Raw genomic sequence first — 23,765 nt, 5'->3', positions numbered from 1 at the left:
ACTAGCTTAGGAATAGATGTCATTAACAAGACAGTTCTTTATTCGAAACATTTAAGCCCATAGGCTATTTGCTTTCAATAAAGTTTCCTGTGACATTATTACAAGAATGCTCTAGATCAATAATATGATTGGTTGATTATCTTTGAGAATCATTATTACTCAAATGCAAGAGGTTAATGGAAATGGAATGAATGATAATAACCTGTATGTACCGTGTTTCATATGTTTGATTTATGAAACTTATAATGCCCTGAGGCAAATAAAGATGTAAGATTTCAGATAAATTATTTTGATGTCGTTTGGAAACTTTCTAACTTATCTTACAGTAATTTAAACTTGTCTAGTTTTGGCTTACAAAAAGCTTTTTTTTATCCGACAATTCAAGGCTTTTGCTTCAATTACATTATTGCAATAATAAAGTTATTATTCTAAATGTCTTGTTTATTATAATAGTAAAATAATGAGTCTTTTTCTAGTTTATAAAAAATTTAGCTTGAAAGTAAAAAAAAAGTATGACTTTTAGTTAGATGCAAGTTGAAGAAAAATATTTATTACTTAAATATATTTTAGTTTTTATTTTATAACCGGCTTTGTACAGCCGACCGAATTTCGAGTTTGCAACTTCGGAGCCTTGTAATTTTGAAAACAGCTCATTAGGTTAAAATAGCCTCTCTTAGCCGAAAAGGTTTAGGGGATAGAGCGTTCGCATCCTACTGAAAGTAACGACGTTCATATTCCAGTTGAAGCTGGTTAATATGAATTCTGCTACCACGTGCTAACGTAAAATATCCTCAGTGGCAGACGGGTTAGAATCTCAGAGATTAGAGTCCCCTGGGCGTCGGGCTTACTGTGGTTTTCCTCCCCATGTAATGGAAATGCTGGCATAAAAAAGTCCTCAGCGAAAACTAGTTTGTCCCAATGCTTGATACAGGAGTTCTCTTGTCTTCTGGATTGAATTCAAGATTACAAGGTTTGGGAGTAGAACAGTTAATCGTAAACTAAGAATTGGGTCGGTCGTGCAACGCCGGTTATAAAATAAAAACACTTGCTTTCGTGGTGGACTTTCTGATGGAAGTAACCTGCTTTGACGTTACATGGAAGAAAAAAAACCATAAAAGGATCCAGCCTCTAGCACCAAAGGAAAGGGGATTCCAACCCATGATCTGTCTACCACTAAGGATATTTCACGTCATAACTATATGCTCGGTATGAGCTTCGTATCAACCAGCCACAGCTTGAATTCGAACCTGGGGCACCTCATTGGAAGACGAATGCTCTATTTTCTGGGACATCGTGTCTCCTTATTTAAATATCATTTTCATGTGAATTAAATTTTTTTAGAGATTTCATGAAATAATGTACGAAAGTGTTCGTTTTTTAAACTTTTATAACTTTGCTTTCAACACTGGTGCAAAATTAAGATAATTTTTATATTTCATTGATTGTCACCATAACTAACAGACTAATTTTAATAAAGTCTGGATAGAACATAAGTTTTTTATATAACGCAAAAATAATAACCACTCAACAGTTATAATGCACACAAATGATCATGCGTAACTCTGATCAGGGCTGTATGGTATCAGAGAATGATTACAGAATTGAATAAAAAATGGTTTAATAGGGGGTATGTTCCCCTCATACAAATAGATATACAGGCCGTGATTTTATTGTAGAAATAATTTAGTTTAGGATTTTATGTAGCAGTTTGTCCCACTCGTTAAGTAACGCTGTTTTCAGACACTGGTTGGTTCGAGTTACTGGTTGTTATGAGCTGCAATTTCCCACCCCAAAGCGTGCCAAACATGCCCTATATGGTTAAGGTCTGGAAATATAGCTAGTCAATCCATTTAGCTATTATATTCATTTTCCAGAAATAGGTCGACCTGAAATGCTTTGCTCGGTGACCAATTGTCATCCATTAAATTAAATTAGGACCTTCTGCACCCCAGAAAAGACTAGCATAGGGCTTCAAGACCTCATCCGTATGCCTCACACCAGCCACAGTACCTCTTTCAAGAACATGGAAAGAGTGCGCGGGTATCTACCATTATACCAGTTCTGATCAGCAATAATCAATGGTCGATTTCTCAGACATTCAAATGCAGGTAATGGATTCCTAGTAATTCCGCTGCTCCTGGCCACTAACTTCTATTTCTTGGCTATAGATGGCGCCACTGCAAAACAAAAACAATCGCACCCCCTCTGCCTTAATGGCCGACGACAACGACAACAATTGATCAACAACGACGACAACAGCAATCAATGTAATGCAATGGCGAATCATTGAACTATTGAATCGACAATTAATGAATGATTGAATAGATACATTAATTCATAAATCATTTTTTTTAAAAAAAAACCTCTAAACTTATAATTTATAATACAACTGTCGTCAGTCACGTTTTTTTTCTTCTTAACCTTTCTTACTGATGGCATCTTGATCAGCTATATTGAGAAAGAGTTGCGGTAAAGGAAGTGTAAAGTTGCTAAATAATTTTAATTGGCTAACAAAAAAAGTGTTTTTAAATCAAATTAAGAAAAATGAAATTATAAAAACTGCACGTAAACATCTTTTTTTGCTTATTTCTAAATTGGAGAAATTAATTAATCTCTGAGGACTCTAAACTCGCTCATCTAAACATTTTTTACTGGATTAAATAATATCTTTTCAACTTTATTGCCTCATTAAGCACGTTACAAAACATTTCAATGTTTTTAATAAGGAAGATGAATAATTGGACTCTAGTTATACATTTTCCTCAGTTTAAGTAGTTTTTTTAATGAATATTACAAAAACAAATTATGAAATTTACGTACTTCATGCATTTTTTAATTTCTTTTATCTCGAAAGTATTTTTTTAATCAAAATTACGGTTTTTTGCATTAATTTGAGTAAAAAAATGTCTCTAAATTTGCATAAAATAATTTGACGTAACGAATATATAAAATTTACTTAAATATGCTTTAGAATTATCAGTATGCTTCAGTTAATTAGCTTTCTTTGAGTTTTATAAGGCTGTAAAAAAAGGAAAGAATTCCCGCAATAGCATGTTGTAGGTTAGGTGGCCATGGAGGTTATGGTTTTGCGAATTTGTAGCCAACGAGCATGATCCTGGTATTATGGACAACTTTGTCCAAAATATACCGTTACGTCGCAGACAAGATAGTACCCATTGATTTGTGTTGGCTTCAAACCACCTCTGGACATCAAACCCCAATCCCTCACAATGGAAACTCTTCTTTAACCACTGAGCCGTCGCTGCTTCCTATGAGCCGCAAATATTGCAAAGCAAAGATATAATTGCAGAGATAGCTGTAAGTTCAATGTAATGGAAAAGTTAATCCTTTATATCCTATTTCATGTCGGTATTGCAGATTATTTAGCTTAAGATACATCTTAAAAGACTCTCCATTTTGATGTATTATTTCTCATGTGTTCTTATAGTATCAGAAAACACATTTAAATTCTCATATATCCCTCTAATACATTTCTGGTTCAACCAGCAAAAAAATCTATCTTCCTTAACACCTTTTGTTCGAATGATCATATTTTCAATATTTAAAAGTTAACCTTAATCGTTTGAAACGATTAAGGTTATCCAACATTTTTATAATCGTTGTTGAACAGCCGACCCAATTTTGAGTTTACGACTACCAATCTTCAACGCCATAGCCTTGTAATTTTGAACCTAATCCAGAAGACGAGGGAACTCCTGGATCAGTTATGCGGGAAATTCGCCTTCGTGGACAACTTTTTGATGGAACTAAACCGTATTTGTATTGCATGTAGAGGAAAACCACGAAAACCTCCCACGCTTAGCCTGGCGGCAAGGGGACACTAACCCATGATCCGTCTACCACTGAGGATATTTTACATTAAAAATAAACGTTTTGAATAAAATCAGCTGATTTTTTTCTAACTAATAAAGTTTTAAAAGCGTAAAAATTTTAGACATTCATTTCTTAATAGCTGTTTACACAATTTCTTTCAAATATTACCTTTGCTTTCTTTTAATTTCAAATTACTCAGTTTGAAATAAAGTAAAAATTTGTGAAAAATATAAAAATTTAAAACCTTTACTACCATTATAGAGGAAAATGATAAAAAAAATAATAAAATGTATAATATTATTATTTAAACAGAATTTGTGTACCAACGAATTTTATAATTTTGCGCTAATGTTAAAATAAGTAGGAAATTTAATGACTATCAAAATTATTAATTAACAAAAGAAATAAAGCTAAATATTAACATACAAAAGGAAATAAAAGCGAACATTTCAAATAAGCTATACAATTAATTGTTATAAAAACAAATTAACAAAGAATCACAAAGAATAACAATTAATAACTATATAAAACAAGGTAACAATTAATTACTAGTAAAAAATAACAGTTAATAAAAAGAACTATTAAGCGATGCGAGGGAAAGAAGGCGAAATAATAACTGCACAAGTCGTAAGAGCTAATTAATCCCTTAATAAACGTACTGTTGTTTTTGTAGTACATATTATTTTATTTTGCATTCAAAATTGTTGTTATAAATAATTTCACACAGTCTATTATAGGTAAGTAAACAACTTTTAAACTTATTTTTTTCATTGTGTGCCTTCAAATTTCGAAATCGTTAAAATTGTGCCACAACGAAATAAAGTTTGAGAATCACTTCTCTAAGGTATCATGATAAAATTTTTAACATATTTTAACATATTGACCAAATTTTTAACATATAGACCAAATTTTATAACATATTATAAAACCATTATTTTATTGTTAATTTTACAAAACTCATTATTAAAGATCTTCAGTAAAAATTACTAAACTTGGTACTCTCACAGAGTCAGAAACACGGTAAATTTTACCATATTCTGGTAGTTTTGACCATACTTTTTTCTCTGTGTGCCAGATGCCTGTTTTAAGAATAGCTTTTTGCCCTGAATCGTATAATCCGAAAGGGAAACAGAAATTAAAACATACTTAATTTTTGTGGTAATACATTTTAATAGTTTTTATTTTAAATTTCAAATAATAGTTTCTTTCATTTTATTTCATGGTGATAAAATACTTACGGTACAATATTTTGAACCCATATTGACCTAGCGTGACACACGCATTAGCCTTACAAAATAAATAAACTTGTTTTGAGATTGACAGATGTAAAAAAAATGCACCTGAAGTAGAAAATGAGGTTATGTTTTGCACCAAAAATAACCTCATTGATAAACCTTAATTTCAACTTCATTTACATCTCATAAAACCATTCTCATATATAACTCTGCAATACTTTTAGTTGAGATTGGATGAAATTATTCACACCTAAAATGGATCTATTCGCTTGAGGTATAGCAAAAATAACCTGTACACTTCAAAAGATTATTTGATCTTCTATTATTTGATCTCTAAGCTGGTTGCTCTAAAGTAGATTTCCAACAACCTCAAAACACCCTCAAGTGTGAATAAAACAATTGCATACACCTTGATAATAAACCTTGAGAGGTAAATCCTTTAAGGTTGTTTTTGAAATCAACTTCAACAAAACTTTAAATCAACATTGACACCTCAAAATAACCTCAAATAAACCTCAAAAACACCTTACATTTTTTAAAAAGCACTCAGATTACGAGATTTCTTCTTATCTGAAACAGTACTGTTTTCAAATCAAACAAATTTTTTTTATTCTTCTCAAAACCTAATTCGTAACTAACAGAAGAAAATACTTGTTTAGTTAAAAAAAATAACTTCATATTTAATAAAAAATAGAAAACTGAAAAGTAAATTTAACCGAAAAAAAGATTTTATGTCATTTTCTAAGAGATCATAACAAAATTACCAAATTTTACCACTTTTACGAAATTTTATCACAATTTATCGCAGCCATATTTTATTGCCAATTTAACCAAGATCATTACCAAAGCACTTCGGTAAAAATTACTAAATTTTGTGGTGTTCCCAAAAAGCCAGAAACACGGTAAGTTTTACCATATTCTGGTAAGGGTAAGCTGAGACCATACATTTTTTTCTGAGACTTCAAGGGAAGCTTCATTTTCCTCTAAAGTTTATAGACGGGTTTTAAAATCGAGTTTTGTTAACATGGAAATTCTACAATGAATTTTTTCATTGATTGCAACAAAATCGATAAACCAAGTTAAAAATCAAATTGATTAAAATAGTTCCCAAACATACCATTTCGAGAAATCTAATGTGTTTATTCTGGTGGCGTTTATTTCATTTTCTTTCCCTCTTTTTTAAAACTGCAAAGCGATGAATTTTATGATGCAAATAAATTTTCCACTTTTTACCTGAAATTATAAGAAAAAATAATGGGAGTAATAACCCATTAACGTTTGATGCCATTAACATTACTTTTATAGGCATTTTTTTTATTCCTCAGTTCGCAATTTCATTTTTAAAAATGTAGTTTTCTCCTTCACCGTTCATAAAATTTGTTTGTCTGTAAAAGTAAGTTAGTTATGTTCTAACTATTGAAAAACAAACTTCGGCGCCATAAAAACCACGTTTTAATAAACAGCTTTCTAAATCAAGTTCTGAACCCATAAATTAACCGAAACCTTTCCTTTTAACTTAATTATAGTTCTCGTTCTTCTACAATGTTTTTTTACTGAACATGTAATGGAATCTAAATATTTGTTTTTTCTGTATAATGTTAGCAAGGAAATATAATCCTTAAATGTACAACAATAGGTGATTTTTTTTCTTTGACTTCATTCCTTACATAAGTTTTTAATTATTTTCAAACCAATGTTTTATGCGTAATCAACTGATTCCAAATATTAAAAGTGAAAATCTCTTTCTTCGAGCTATCTACAAAAAAAAANAAAAAAAAAAAAAAAAAAAAAAAAAAAAAAAAAAAAAAAAAACATGTTTCATACATGCTTACAACATCAGCTTGTGTAAGTTAAAGTTTAAATTTTTCATGAAATCTACAATAAATAACAAGTAAAAAATTGATTAAATAATTAATGATACATGTAACTGTGTCCACTAACTAGCCAGCCTGTTCTTGAAAATTGGATTTTATTGTAAATCTGCTGATACTACATTTGAAAAACTGTAAGGCATAAGCCGTTGTCATTCTGTGTTTGTTCATGGAATTTTAGTGAGGTTAAATGCTCGGGTGATAGCCTATTAGATCTTACGGAACCATGGACCTGTATAATTTATTTATAGAAAGAATTCCCTCGCCACAAAGTCTAAGGCCACCTGCTGCTATGCAAGCAAGAAATAGCGCATTTCAAATAGGGGAGCTTTTTTCTATCCTGAATCCTTTTCTTACCTCGTCCTGTTTTAAATATTGACCAGACACCCTTAATTGACCTTGTAAACATAGTCACCACCACTGCTTCGGAAGAATGGCGAGGGGAATTCTTTCCGTAGACGGACTATAGTTCTTATCGCTAAAAGACTATCGGCAACGAGTTAATGTCCTATAGCTCCCTTATTGGGGAGGGGTGCTAGAAAACTATATTAAGTTCGTGCATGCTTTCCTTTAGTGTGGATAATATACTTCCAGAAATTTAATGCACGTTTTCCTTTAATGTCGAACAGATATTTCTAGAACTTAAACGCTTCCTTTCCCTTTGTATAGAACATATGTTTCGAAAACATTAATGCATTTTTTCCTAAAGGAGTATGTATTTTCAGAAATTTCTTGCACTTTTTTAAAGCCCATACTTATTAAAATTCGTGAGAAATTTAAACTTTTCTTGTCGAATTATTTTATATTTGTGGCAACTGTTGCCCAAACCATAGTCATAAGCATTAATTTAATTTTTTTTCTCGTTTTATTTTCAAAAGCCAAAATAAAACATTGACCTTTCGTGAATAGAATAGTAGCAAATTAATCCTGAACTAATAGCTCTTGTTTAATCTATAATCTTTTATTTTTCGAATTAACTACTAATTCTTGCTATTAGGAAAAGAAACTGACTAGCCTCCCTCACAAGAAAAATTACTACCAATTTAAGCTCATAACGTACTCGAAGAAACTTAAAATAAAACGCTTTTACAAACTAGTTTTAATTCAGAAACAAAATAGGTAAGAAGAAATTGAAAATAAATTTAGTATTGGTTGATTAATTCATTATAATTTTGCGCACTAACAACTCGAATTAACCGATTTAGCCTTCAACTTAATGATCTAACTGTATTCTGTTCGATAATGAACTAAAAGTATTCCGTCTTCAACGAAGCACCTTCAGTTAAGTTTACAGATAGCAATGATCTCCGATCAAGGCACTTTTACTCCAGATTATTTAACCAAATAAACTCCGTTCACAGCGCTGTGTCAGTTAATTAGTATTACGCATTCATGTACAAAGTAAAAATTGCAACTAAAAGACTCAGTTTTTCTATTTGTTGCCTTTCCCGATGATTTCACATTATTGAATTAAGCAAAATACGTTTTTAAAACTCATAAAAATTGAGATATTAGCCATTTTCAGTTTATTTAGTTTAAGTTCTGGGGGTTTCAGTTTAAGTTCTGGGACCGTAGAACTCGCGATCAACTCGAGATTGACAAAATGTACCACAGTCAAACAATTTCCTCCGTCAATTTTGTACTTTGGTGTACGAGAGTAGCATTTTTTTTCATTTAAATTACTGTTGATTTTACGTTACTAAAACTTATTGGAATACGTTTTAAAAGGGTAACTATAAAAATAAATAATAATTTCGTGGATTCAAATAGTTTTTAAACTGATACTGTGGTGCGTTGATTTGGCCTATACTACTGATAGAAGATAAAGAATCATTAAAAAACTTAAACTCTTGATGAAACTCAATTGTGATAAGACAGTGCAATAAGCTAGAAAAATGTGCATCTTTTTGCTAAAAAAAGAAAAAGAAAAAACAAAATTGTCAATCTACAGTTTAGTTTATATCAATATCTCATGTCAAATCAATACCAATGAATATCGATATCCATACCAGTTTATATCAATACCAATGAGAAAAATTATTTTTTCAAACGTGCATACGGAGCGGCTAATTTGTTGTAAATAATATGAATACTAATAATTGCCTAATTGAATTTTTTTAAAGATTTTTTATGATCTGGGGTGATAATTCTCCGTTGCCCCGCTGTTCTCCCCCCCCCCCTATTTTTAAGCAATTTTGGAATTATTAGAGAAACAGACGAGAAAAACATATCCTTTTATTATAATAGAGTCGTAGTATTTGCCACAAACTTTTTTTAACAAAATCAAGAATAACTAAGGTGAAATCACTAATTTTCCAAACACTAAGCAATATTTCAGCTTATGCTGTCATTTAATTTTACGAACTCAAAACTTTTTACAGATAAAAACTATTCAGGATTAAAAGAACGTGTTATTTACCTTTATCTATTGAAATCTTTGAAGAGTTTTCAAAACAGATACTTATTAACAAAATAAAAGACGTCAATAGTTTCCACTTAGCTAACAGTATTTGATTAGAGAAACAAGAATGTGTTATTGAAAACCATTAGATTTAGTACCTCCCATTGTTAGAACAAACGGCATTGTTTTACCAATAATGGACTTTTCAAATAACATTTAGTAATTATTGATCTTCCTTTGTTAATTCAAGAAAATAATGTATTAACAGAAAATATCTAATTGGTAATTAAATGAGTATTATGAAGTTTTTCTTTCCGAAATATAATCCTTTCATTTCTTTTAATTTATAATTGCAATATATTGTGTTTATATTGTTTATGTTAAATAGAGGTGATAAGAGATCGAATTTCAACTTTCATCTCACATTTGCTGCGTCAACTTAACTTACAATTTTGTAATAAATAAATATTGGTATATTATATAGATTCGATACATGACTCTATATTACAAGGTTATATAATTTAATCTTTCACCTCACATAGTCTGCGTCAACTTAACTTACAATTTTATAATAGATAAATATTGGTATATTATATAGATTCGATACATAACTCTATATTATGAGGTTATATAATTTAATTTTTCATCTCACACATGCTGCATCAACTTAACTTACAATTTTATGATAGATAAATATTGGTATATCATACAGATTTGATGCAAAACTCTATGTAATAAGGATACCATTTACTTGATGCAACAGTAAACGAAAATTCTTGAAATAGGATTGAAGAAGCTGCAGTTTAAGATCTAACGGTATTTATCTTACACACTGTGAAATATTTTCATGCATTTGAACACCAGAAATGGGGGCAACTACTGCGCACCGAAGTGGTGCTCCACTACACCAAGAAGCAATCATAGTTAGTGTTGTAGTGCAACACCTATTGGATGCTCCTTTACACTACTTAGTGCAAAGAAGCCACCGCCATGTTTGTTATTCTGTAGTGTTAAAATTTATAGTTAGAGTAAATACGATACACATAAGAATCAGTAAAGTTACTTTTACGCGACAGTATAAAAAAGAATTGTAAATTTAGGATGCATATACACTGAAAATATTCCAGAACTGGTTACGAAGCAAAAAATCTGACATACAGTAAATTTTACGGTCATTACAGTAAAATCACAAAGCGACTCAAATGAAGATATAATTTAGACCGTCCTCCCCTAAAATAGGGTGTTCGGATGCAAGTTTTGGTCTCGTGGCAGCGAGAGACTCCTCAGAAACGGAGATGCAGGTTCCAACCGGAACACGCCCGATTGAGGGAATCGGCAAGCCCCCCACCCCCAACCCATGGTATTTACTGAAAACCAAGAAAATTTCATATGACATGGTTACAGGCAATCTTCGTTTTTCTTTATAATCTGCAATTTTTTTAGATGCACATCTCTAAAATACAATAATTTGTACAACTAAACCAAATGTGTGCGGGACACTAAATACAAACAATCAAAGGTATCAGTGTAAAAATATTCTTTTACTCTAATGAAATAAGAATTGCTGTAAAAGTTATGATATAATATTTTTGGGGGGAAATGAATAATACGGAGGATGCACCCAGTGAGTGCCGGTATACCGTAATCTGATCCGGATTCTTTTACCGTATACACAATATTTCTCAAAATAAAATTATTCTTGTTAATCAAACGCAGCACAGAGAGAATATTAATAGGAATTGGAACTAGGCTTAACAGAGCCGAAGCAGATGGATATTAAATATCATAAAATTATTTAATACAGTTAACAGATTTTTTTTTAATTAAAATATAATTATCCTTACTACGCAACTAAAAACCATGCAAACACATTTGAGCGGCGGACTTCACTTTCAGTAGATATTGCATAATGGTGTGGCAGAAAACAACAAACTCACGTCGACTCTTACTCGATGTAAACAAACTAATGCCAACTTTATTATTTCAGAAGTGAACATAATGCAATGCATCTGTTCTAGTAGTAAGCGTTCTCGATTATTGCAGTTTAGATTTAAATACACGCTTTTATGTGTGTACGAATGCTTAATCCGATATTAACTGAAAAACACAATTTTCAATACCAGATTCGGATAGATATTATACCACAGTTTTTATAGTATAAGGACAAAAGCATTAATGATTTGATATCAATGAAAATGCTTGAACTCTGATAAATGCCTTTGTTTTATGCAAAACTACAACTGTCTCGTAAATAATCAACAACATGTCGGATTAAAGATCAATTAAAATATTTAAACTGCATTTTTCTAAAAAAAAAAACAGTACATAACTATAATTTTCTTTTAAGGAAATTAAACTGTGAAAAGTTTAATTGTATCTCGAAGCCGAAAAATAGTGGTAACTACTTTACATCAAATTTTGAAAGTTAAACGCCATACATAAATCTTGGATGGAGGTGTTGCACTCTACCAAGGACCAAAAATGTTCTTTTACACTATTCGGTGATAAGTAGCAGCCACCATTTTGTTTTCCAGTCCCTCTAAAATTTATAATTACAGCAAGATATAATACACATAGAAATCATTAAAGTTATTTTTACTATACAATATAATGTAAAAACCACTACTTTAAAATGCATATATACACTAATTTTTGATAAAAATTTATTTGTTAATTAAACAGACCTGTAGAATAAAAGAAAATAGAAGAATTCGATCTGGGTTAACAGAGCGGAAGCGGTTAAAAATTATACGTTTTAAAACAATTTGATACAGTTCACTAAGATTTAAATATTAAACTATTTTTTATAATATCTTACTGTAATATCTTTATGAACTGTATTGTATATATTATCTTACTTAAGTTGTTTTATAAAAATATTATATATACATATTTATAAAACAACTAAAAATATGCATATTGTAACGGTAAACTTTTGTATCTGTTGATGTATAACAGCATAGAAGACAAAAACAAACACACCTAAGCTCATTCTGTATTGCAAACAAACTTCGATCGACATTCGCCAATTTTTAGAAATGTTAATAATTCTTGTATAGTGTATATGAGCAAGAGTTTGGTGCAAGTTATTCCATTTTAAGTGTTCGGATTTAAATTACACCCTTTAATATGTTCCTCCGCACAATTTTTTTGAGTTGTTTGATATCATATTCGGAGGGATAAAATACCACATTTTGTACGGTGCGATTAGTGACATGCCTAATTGTATTTTTAAAAATAACAATATATAATTTCAATTATCTTGTAAGGTAAGTTTAATCACTAATAGGCCTGATCAACGAAAATTCTTAAATCATGTATAAAACAGCAGATGTACAGTGCTCCAATAAACGGACCTCCCTGAAGGACTTTTGATCTAATGATCGGATCTTCATGGTTTAGGGCTCAATCTTAATGCTTCGAGAGGGTAATCTCAAATAAGCTAATTAATTAGCGCAGACGATATTTTAAGTTACGAAATCAGACACAAAAACATACTTTCTTGGAATAAACATACATTTCTGCAATGATTTTGGATTTCAGAACCCCCTCCCTCCCAAATATCGAGTGTAGCCGTAATCAAGGAAATATGATCCATATAGTTTAATTAGGAGAGCAATCCGAAGTTTAATGTTAACCTTTTAATGTTAATTCTACGTTTTGCGTATTTCCTTTTAAGTGAAATGAAAAAATTTTGCACACAACTGTAAAATGCTATTATCTAAAGATACTACCATACAAAATATAAATTTCAGTAAATAATTATAATTTTTAAGTATTTTATTTAATAATAGTCGAAAAAATTTTTAATTGTAAGGTATGAAAAGGTAAGGCAAGGAAAAAGGTAAGAGAACATTTAAACATCACGATAAATATGCATCTCAGCGAAAGTCTAAAAGTATAGCGAATCAAATATTTTCAAAAGATTTGTTCGATTAAATAAAATTCTTGCTCAACCTAATATCTCTAAAGTATCAGAAACTTTTAAATCTTTCATAGAAACTCCCATTTTTAATACCGATTTGAAATTCCTAGAAAAAATATCGTAATGACGTCTGAAAAATTTGCATTTAAGTTTGCAGATGGCGGTGCAATCGGTAAAGTGAAAAGAGAGCACATAATGTTTATATGGAGATATCTCAAGAAATATACAGGAAAATACAGATAGAAATAAATGAATGTGTTTCACATTTAAAAAAAATACAGTCTAACGATACCAAATTTGTCTGACCCACGCAATTCCATGTTTTAATTCGGAGTTTGATATTAATGAATAGATTTTTGAACATTGGACACGCGTTTTAAGATTTTAGGTCCAATGCGTATTTCTTAATATATTTCATAATCTCCTTACTTTTCAAACACGCCGAAGATTTGTAGTTATCCCATAAGCAAATTACAAAGGTTTTTTGGTTTTTTTACTAAACATATTATTTATAGTTTGGTAACATACTAAATAAATATAATAAGATTTTTAAACTTTTGATTCGGTGCATATTTTTCAATGCATTTTAACATTTCCTATTTTTTGTACACTTTAGAGAACTGTAGTTATCTTATAAATTGTATCTGCAAGCAATTATCAGCAGGTTTAATTTGCAATCAACTAAAACACTTGATCCTATAAAATCCGTAAAAAACAAATCTCTGCATCCCCACAATTATTTGCAACGTATACAGAGCGGTATTAATTTCAATCAGTTCTTCTTAAAAAAATAGAAAAAATTACTCATTTTATCTTCATATCAATATATTTTATACTTATTCGAATGATGTGTATTGCTATGACAACTAATTTCTCCTTTCTTTTTTGATTAAGCTCACCGTCTTTTGTAGCATTACAGGCGGGAAAAAAAGATGTTACAGACTATTACCGGAGAGGAATCACTATTCTTATAATTGGAAGTCCTATGGGAAATTTGCAAAAGAATTAGATTTCTTTTTCTTTTTTTTTTATGCGGATAGAATATTTCATATAAAGATTGTTCAGACACCAATAAATATCTTTCGTTCATTGTTGGCTATTTACTCTGTAGAAAAACATTGTTTAACAATGGTTTATTACCTATAAATACAGGGTGCTCTTTATTAGACCAACAGTTTTCAAAAATTTATAACAGATAAAAAGATCTTAAGTAAAAATAAATAAACAATCATTTTTGGAAATTCATGCGACAAGGCATAAATATTTTTGCCTAGACTCAAAATTTCAAAAATTTTCCGATAGAGATCGTTATAGTTCTGTGGTATAGAAATTTCGTTTTCCGATAACTATAGTTTGTTTACGGTAAGAACTCCCCCAGCCACAAAGTCGGAGGCCGTCTGTTGCTCTGGAAACGAGAATGGCACATTTCTAAGAGGGTAGTTTCTCTTCACTCTAGAACAAGCACGATAGACCAAAGAGAACGTTTCCCTTTCTCTTGCCGACCCGAGCCTCCTAAACAGTGACCCCACACCCCTATTTGAAATAGTTATACCTCATTACCATAATCACCACCACGGGTCCTGACGAATGGTTAGGGGAGTTCTTACTTCAGACAAACTACATGTGATTGTGGCTCATGGCAAACATTTTGAAAACATGTGAATTTAAATTTTGATCCAGAAACATTTATTGAAAATTTATGTGCACATCATTTTACATTGAGCAGAAACATCGTGTTACGGTTCTCATACAACAAAACTTACCCCCCTCCAGATTTTTTCTTACACACTTTTGCCGCTGCTTAAGAAATTTTTGCCCAACTATATCTTCAGTTTTTATTGCCATCTTACACTCAGAGCATTTCTTGCTCTCATTTCCATGATTGGCATTTTTCCCAAGTTAGTTATTTTTAATCCACGTTCAATGGGATACTTTCAACTCGAGAAGAAGACCAGTGGCTATATAGTGTGTCTACGGTAAGAACTCCCCCCACCACAAAGTCAGAGGCCGTCTGCTGCTATGGAAACAAGAGCAGCTCATCTCAGGGAGGGTATCTTCTCTTTTCTTTAGGGCTAACACAATGGATCGAAGAAAAAGATTCAATTTCTCTGTCTGACCAGACCGGGCGAAAACCTGCCCTAAACAACGATCCTACACCCCCACTTGAAAGAGTTATACCTCGTTACCACAGTCACCGCCACGGGTCCAGACGAATGGTATGGGGAGTTCGTATTTTAGACAAACTATAATCTGTTGTTTACAAACAAGTTAGTTGTTTATGGACAAGATACGAGTTAATGTTAAAGCTGTTTGACTTGTATGATCGCCCGCTTCTTTTTGGTGATAAAAGGAAATCAATAGCTTTTTTTCTTTTGTTTTGTTAAGTAGCATTCATATATTTCAGTTACGAAGAATTTATTAGTTACGTGATTATTGCATGATGTGATAATCAGTTAAGATATCGCATATCGAGTTCATATGTAATGAGCTAGGCTTACTCGAATTAGAATGGAAGGAACAGTTGCTGGCATAAACAAATACCACGTTTCAACAGACAATCAGAATCAATTACCACGATGGTGTTGCTAAAAATTATTAAATTATTTCATTTTAATAAAATTCTCTCAATCACCAAAAATATTTGTTTTTATAAAAAATAACTCAGGGAAAAACTCCACTTTGATACAATGAAAAATAAAATTTTGTATGGATACTTTAAAATTTTGGAAAGATACAAATTGAATTTTTCGGCTAAATGGCTATTATTTGATGTTTTTTCTTTTTTTTTCTTTTACTGTAATAATAATTTTAGTGTTTTAAAAACTATTTTAAATGCCTTATCTAAATTTTTTTCTACTATATGAACTATATGTTTGAAAGGAGTGCCTTAAATTTTTGAGACTTATTGTGAGCCCAGCTTTTTAAAGAAGAAAGAACTTTGAAAATATTTGACTGAATCAAGAACCTGAATAAATGTTCGCCTTAAACAAAATTCAAGTATATTTTGCCAAAAATTACTTTTCTCTTTTCAATTTCATTATTCTTGTCTTCTCGGCATGAAATTGAATTTTCAAATCGGTGAACAATTTTAGTGGAAACAATAACAACTGTGAAATCTGTAAAATGGAATGTCGCTTCTGAGAAAAGCAATTTGATGACTTACATCGACCTAAAATCGTTTCCATTTTTCTATCTTTATGATTTTTAAAAGATTTAAAATATAAAATCAATTATTTACGATTAAGATTCAAAAGATTTAAAATATGAAATCGATTATTTACGATTAAGATTCAAAAGATTTAAAATATGAAATCGATTATTTAGGATTAAGATTCAAAAGATTTAAAATATGAAATCGATTATTTACGTTTAAGATTCAAAAGATTTAAAATATAAAATCGATTATTATATTCGATTATTATATTATCGATTATTATATTCTTTTTAGTTCGATTATAAATAGAACGATTTATAATCGAGTTTCGATTATAAATAGTTTAGTTCGATTTAGTTCGATAATCGAACCAAAAAGATTCCGAATATAAAATCGATTATTCGATTAAGATTCAAAGCAGAAGCTTTGATTCTTTGATCAAATAAATATTCATAATATATTGAAACAAATGTTTGATGTGCACAGGAAAAAAAACTAAAACTGACTCCAAATCATCATTTTGCTAATCTTTCAATGTTTGTTTTTTTTATTTCGCAGAAAAGATTTGAAATTTCGAAAAATTCTGAAATGTTACAGTGTTTATTATTTATATAATTTCCTAAACTTTATAATAGTTATAAAAAATTAAAATCATAAAAATAATTTTGCAAAATAAAAAAATTATAACTATCAAAAACGAAAATTTATAAAAACAAAACTTTACGAAAATTTACTAAAATTACGAAACAAACAAAATTGCTTTTCGTAAATAGAATAGTTACAAGATTTGCATGATACAGAAATATTTCATACAAAAAAAATTTAACAAAGTAGTTTTTATGTATTTTTCAATGATTACTAAAACTTTTTATTGCAACTCCAACTTGAAATTGACTCTACCTGAAACTTGCTAAGGCTCCTTAGACAGATATTTAGATCTTTATCTTACTTTAATATGAATTTTAATTTTACCGATTACATTTCAATGCATTTTTATTTTTGTTTCATGCTTATAATGACAGTACCTAGCTTTCTTTATTTGTACTATGATCTATTAATATCATTCTCTATTATAGTTTTTAATAACACTGGGAGATAAAATATATTTTGGATTTATGCAAATGTTTGATCATGCCTAATTTGGGTGAGTGGATTTGAAATCTGGCATTAGTTTTGCTCTTAAAGCTACAGACTTTTAAATGACAGTTTTAATCTATTTGCTGACGAATTGTACAAGCTTAAAAACGTTACATATAACAGGAGGTCGGAATGAAATAAAACAGTTCATTATAAGCAAGTGCTCCTAGTGACGCACGACGACACTTTCGTGCATGGGTTCACATGCAGTTTTCATCCTGATGACGTGTCCTAGCCCTCTTAGAAGTTTGTCTTAACATTTATACGACCCATTTACATATATAACATTTACACATGGCATTTATATATAACGTTTATGAACTCTTTTATTTTTATATTTTATAACCGTCGTTGAACAACTGACTCAATTTAGGGTTTACGACTACTAATGCTCAACTCCGTAGCCTTGAACCCACTCCGTAATTTTGAACCCAATCCAGAAGACAAGGGAACTCCTGGTTCTAGTATTGGAAGAAGGTTGCCTTCGTGGAGAACTACTTGAAGGAACGAACCAGCATTTGCGTTACGTGGAGAAAAAAACCACGAAGACCTCCCAGGATTAGCCTCATGACAAGGGGACTCTAACCCATGATCCATCTAACATTTAGGATATTTTACGTCAGCACTGTGGTCGGTGCTAGCCGGGAACGGAATTCTAATCAACAAGGGATTCGAACCCAGGTCACCTCATTGGGAGGAGAGCGCTTTATCCCCTAAGCCACCATGGCTCACGTTTATAAACTTGTTCATTGCGACGAAACATAGACTAAAAGTATAATTTAAAGAAAACTATAACTTGGAGGGAGAGAAACCGATTGCAGATTTGAAATCAGCAATACAAATGCATCTAAGATCTGTTCAAAACTCTCCTGCAGCAGGAAAAAATATTGTTTCCTAGTGTAATCAAATGGATTAGATTATTACATCGGATTTAAAGCTTCATAAATACAATATCCAGATGCAGCTGCACTAAGACGAACGAAAAAAATAATTGTGAAATATAAAAAAAAGATTAAGCTGTGTTATAAATTGTATATAACATAAAAAGGGAAAACGAACTTCGAATAAATAAACAAAAAAGAAGAAAGTTACTTAATTACTGACTATCATAAAAACCGCATTTATTATTAAAAAAAATTAAAAGGGGTGATATAATCAATAAAACAAAAGTAACAAAATATCTTTCCCAACATTTAGCCAAAAAAAACGAATGTCGATTATTTATCTGAAATTAAGTTTAGCCTTGCAAAATATCATAGACTTTTTACTTGAGTATTACAAATCTTAAATATTTTTTGAGATTATGCAATGTTTTGTCTCAAGAAAGCTTTGTTATTTCATCAATAGTTTTGAAATTAAGTTTGAAAACTGTATTTTAAGTCAACAATTTTTACGATCTGAGCTAATATTGTTTCAGTAAGGTTATCATTTCAGATAGGACATACCTAATGTTAATCAATTTAAATTTCATGAAAATTTAACTTTTCGGATACATAACGTGTGTATTTTTGATTAATATATATTAAAAGCTTACCAAACTTTTAAATAGAAAAATGCATTTCTTATATCATTAATTTAAATAAGTTTTACAACTCTAAATCACGAATAAACATCATTTAAAAGTCGAATATTAACTGTTTTTGTTGAAAGAATATAAAATGCTAAAGACGAAAATTTCATTTAAACTTGAAATTAAATACTACGAACATAACTTGCTCTGATTTAATATAAAATAGATTCATTCAAGAAATAGCGTAAAAAATTAATTCCAAAGTTTGATAGTAAAAGAGCTGGCGGCTACAATAAAACATTGAGCTGAAAGTAAAAACTTACTATGTANACAAAAATTACAAACAAATTAAAACATGTAATATTAATAAGTTGATTCTAAGTAATATTTCAAAAGCAAATACCATTGCAAGTAATTGCTCAATTAACTTCAATACTGTCAACTGACAAAATATTTTAGTTTCAATCAGAAGTATTCGTAAGTACACCAAGGTATTCATTTTCATTAAAACGTCTTGACTTTTCAACGTTTCTTCGCCACGCATTCCGCCGTCGCGTATTGATAGCTCTACGATTATTTTCCAGTTAATTTTGTGTAGCTAAATCATGTTCAGCTCTATGCCGCTGTTGATATCGCCTAAGATATTCACGGCGATCCATTTCTTATAAAAGATATAAGTATTTAAAAGTAAACTCTGTTCAATATATTTTGATAATTTGGAATGTAAGTAGTTTTTTGAGAGAGTGTTGATTCGTGCTTTCAATATCTCTACCTGATTTATCAAAGCTATTATAATATATTGGAATTCTAAAATAAATAACTGAGTACTATCAAAACAAACATCTTCTATATTATATAAAACGCTAATACGTATGTATGTATGCATCAATAAAGCCGATGATATTTATTTTCTCGAGCTGGCAACAGTTTTCATTTTTAATTGATTGGATTCGGCGCGCAAGAGCACGTAGTGAGCATCATATGGCTAATCCATGTTATATAAAACGCTAATACGTTTTAATTGATAGGCTTCGGTGCGCAAGAGCACATAGTGAGCATCATATGTCTAATCGGGTGAATTCTCACTGAATTATGAAAAAAATTCTCACAAAATTATCTTAATCGAAGCCGATGCTTTACATCCGGCGCTCAGTATTATTTCATATTGTTGTACAACACATGGTTTTAGCCCTCTGGTGGGAAAGACTTTAAAACAAAACTTACAACAGTTACTTTTCTCAACAACTGAAATTTAGAATAGTGTGATTAAGAAAAATATGTGAACTGTTTGCAAGCAATTAATATTGAAATGCACAGGTTTAGACTTTTCTACAGTGAAAAGTTTTCGGAACTTTAGTGTTCAAAAAAGTATACAAAAGCTAGACGTTAAGAACGCATCCAATGAGCGAGCAAAGCGAGTATCGGATTGCGAAGCAATCCGAAATGTACTGCGAAAGCAGTTCCGGGGGTTGGCGAACGCCAGCGAGCAGGGGGTGAAGCCTCCTAGTTTTATTATAAAACTTTAGAACAGCTATTTTTTTACATTGCCACTCAAAATTATTAATAAACACTGGATAATATTGCGTTAATGACACTTTTATCTAATGACGTCATAAACAATCGTTTGCATTAAAGCCCCTGAATTATAGGAGTCTTATATGATAGTATAGGAGCCTTAGTTTGCATATAGTTTAGTTCATAATAATCTTATATAATCGTTTGCATAAATAATCGCTTGGTCTTTTTATAGCTTTAGTAACAAGTGTGCATTTTTTTTTTTTTTTTTTGGAATAAGGTCAGTTTGTATTTTGTATTTTTTGACAGCATTATTACAAATTATTACCTTTTCACATACATGTCACGTTCTCAATTTTGATTGGCTGTTTTGTGCGTTACTAACCAGAAGTCTTCTGTGATTGGCTATGTGTTATCATTCCACTCTCTTCCTATATATAAAGAAATAATTTATACAACTCTAAATCACAAATAAACATCATTTAAAAGTCGAATATTAACTGTTTTTGTTGAAAGAATATAGACGAAATATACTAAAGACGAAAATTTCATTTAAACTTGAAATTAAATGCTACAAACATAACTTGCTCTGATTTAATATAAAATAGATTCATTCAAGAAATAGCGTAGAAAATTAATTCCAAAGTTTGATAGTAAAAGAGCTGGCGGCTGCAATAAAATATTGAGCTGAAAGTAAAAACTTACTATGTAAACATATTCGAAATTAAAGAATTGTTGGAAGTTTAATGTTCCAATATATGATACAAAAAAAGAACAAGGAAAGTAAAAAAGACAAAGTATAATGCACGGAAAAAACGCTTTTTTGTCAGTAATATATTATTTAAACAACTATTGCGAGTTAGCCATAGTTATTCATAATTGCTCGATTGAAATTAACCTTCCTTTAGGCAGAGCCTTCTGAAAATGGCTCAAAACGACTGTGAAAATGGCGCAAAGCGTAAATATGAAGAAAAAAATCACCGATATGTGAGAATGAAAAGAGTTTGTGGTTTAATTTTTTAATATTTAAATTTTTATTCAAACACGGCAATATCTGCCCTTGAAAATACTTGCAAAAGTTTAAAAATAATCATTGATTTTGTTAATTTTCACTATTTTATTAATTTAAACTAGCAGAACTAACAAAATCAATTTTTAATTTTTGATTTCGTTACTTTTGCCTTAAGTGTAAAGCAAATAAAGCATTGTTTTTATTTTTCTTCGTGAAAAAGCTGAAAAAACGCTGTTAAGATATTTGATTTGGTTTGATTGTCAACGTTTTAATAGAACTGCACCTACGGAACTATTAGCGAAGGTTTGAGATTCATACTATATGATGATCCAAAGACAATGCTAGAGCATGTGAGCACAACACTACTTCAATTTAGATAAGAAACCAGTCAGGCGGTATATTTTCACTTCGCTTCTTAACCACTCAACCGAACGGGAATTTATTTTTTTTTGATGTTTTGTAATCGATGATGGATACTTTTATTATTATAATGTATTCCAACAAAGAACATAGTTTAGGAGAAAAAGTATCAGTGATGTTGCTGCTTTACACTTGCGTCAAATTTCAACTGCTTAACTCGTTCAACTCGTTAACCCAGTTTCATAGTTTTTTATTTGAAGTGTAAATTTTCTTATTCTTTTATTAGTACTTTTATTTACTTTCGCCGCATTGCCAAATAACTTTTAATTGATTTCCATACATCGATTTTATTTTGCTTAACTGAACAGAGAGATGGTTAACTGACTCCGCCGTGCCTGATTGGCGTAGCTTGAGGAATGTTTTTTACCAGTGCAGGTGAGTCAGTTTTTGAGCTGAACCTTTTTCTGAATTTTAAGGCCCTCTTATCCCATTTTGTGCCTGGAATTGAGAGATATATAGAGTTACGGTTCTGCAATCCACAGTAATCGGTACAGGAATATTGACGTTCACAGGAATGTGGCCTGTATCATCATATTTTCTAATCTAATCCGTAGGTTTGCCACAAAAAACAGTAAATTTAATAAAAAAAAGAAATGGTACATTAGTAGTCATAACAATGCACATTATTCGAATAAGTAAAAAAATTATTGATACAAAGATAAAATTTTTAATTTTTTTCTATTTTACATTTTTAAGGAGAATAACAGATTTAAATTATTACCCTTTTGTACATGTTGCATATAATTGTTGTTATACACAGATTTTGTTGTACAGATTTCGTTGGGTCAATGTTTTAAATGATTGGAAATCAAACAAGCTGATAACTACTTGCTTGTAGACTCAATTTATAAGATAACTACGATTCTAAATCGCGTACAAAATGTAAGATAGAACATAAGATGGTTTTAGAGACAGATATCCTAATTTATAATGTAAACCATCGTAAGTTGCCGTCCTCTGGCTTAGTTGCTTGCAAATCAAACATGCTGATGACTACTTGCTTGTAGACTCAATTTATAAGATAACTACGATTCTAAATCGCGTACAAAATTTAAGATAGAACATAAGATGGTTTTAGAGAGAGATATCCTAATTTATAATGTAAACCATCGTAAGTTGCAATTATCTCTCTCAAATTTGAATGCAAATCTTGATTTACGAAGCACAGTCTGCGAGATTTCACGTAGCCCCGATTCATTTGGTGAAATTTTTATTGCTGAAAGGGCACGTGTAACAGCCTGCTCAATCAATCGTCCTTTTCGCAGCAACGGATGCGGCATTTTTCTTATGAAAATTTAATCTGTTGAAGGCATGATATCCTCTCAGATATTAAATAGGCTTCCCTTGGAACAATTGTCAAGCTATAGTAATTTTCAACATCCTCTTGACATGACTATAAAAGGAATGAAAAGAATGGAGAAAGTAAATCCCATAAATAGACACTTGCCTTGATTTTATCATTTCCAGTTTCTCACCAGTCACTATGTTACGAAACTTGCCGATCGCTCTGGAACGAAGGATTTTGAAAATTTTACTTTTCCGTCAAAAAATTCATCCTGTTCATAAAAATGAACCTTTTAAAATAATACTTAATTTGTTCGTGACAATTAATATATATCCCACGATTTAGTATGATGTATGCTTACAGTTTGAAATTAATTTTAGTTTTCTGATATATATATATATATATATATATATATTTTTTTTTTTTTTTTTTTTTTTTTTTTTTTTTTTTTTTTTTTTTTTTTTTT

The sequence above is a fragment of the Parasteatoda tepidariorum genome, chromosome 8, assembly GCF_043381705.1.
Source record: "Parasteatoda tepidariorum isolate YZ-2023 chromosome 8, CAS_Ptep_4.0, whole genome shotgun sequence".
Lineage (NCBI taxonomy): Eukaryota > Metazoa > Arthropoda > Arachnida > Araneae > Theridiidae > Parasteatoda > Parasteatoda tepidariorum.
This window is presented reverse-complemented; position numbering follows the sequence as displayed.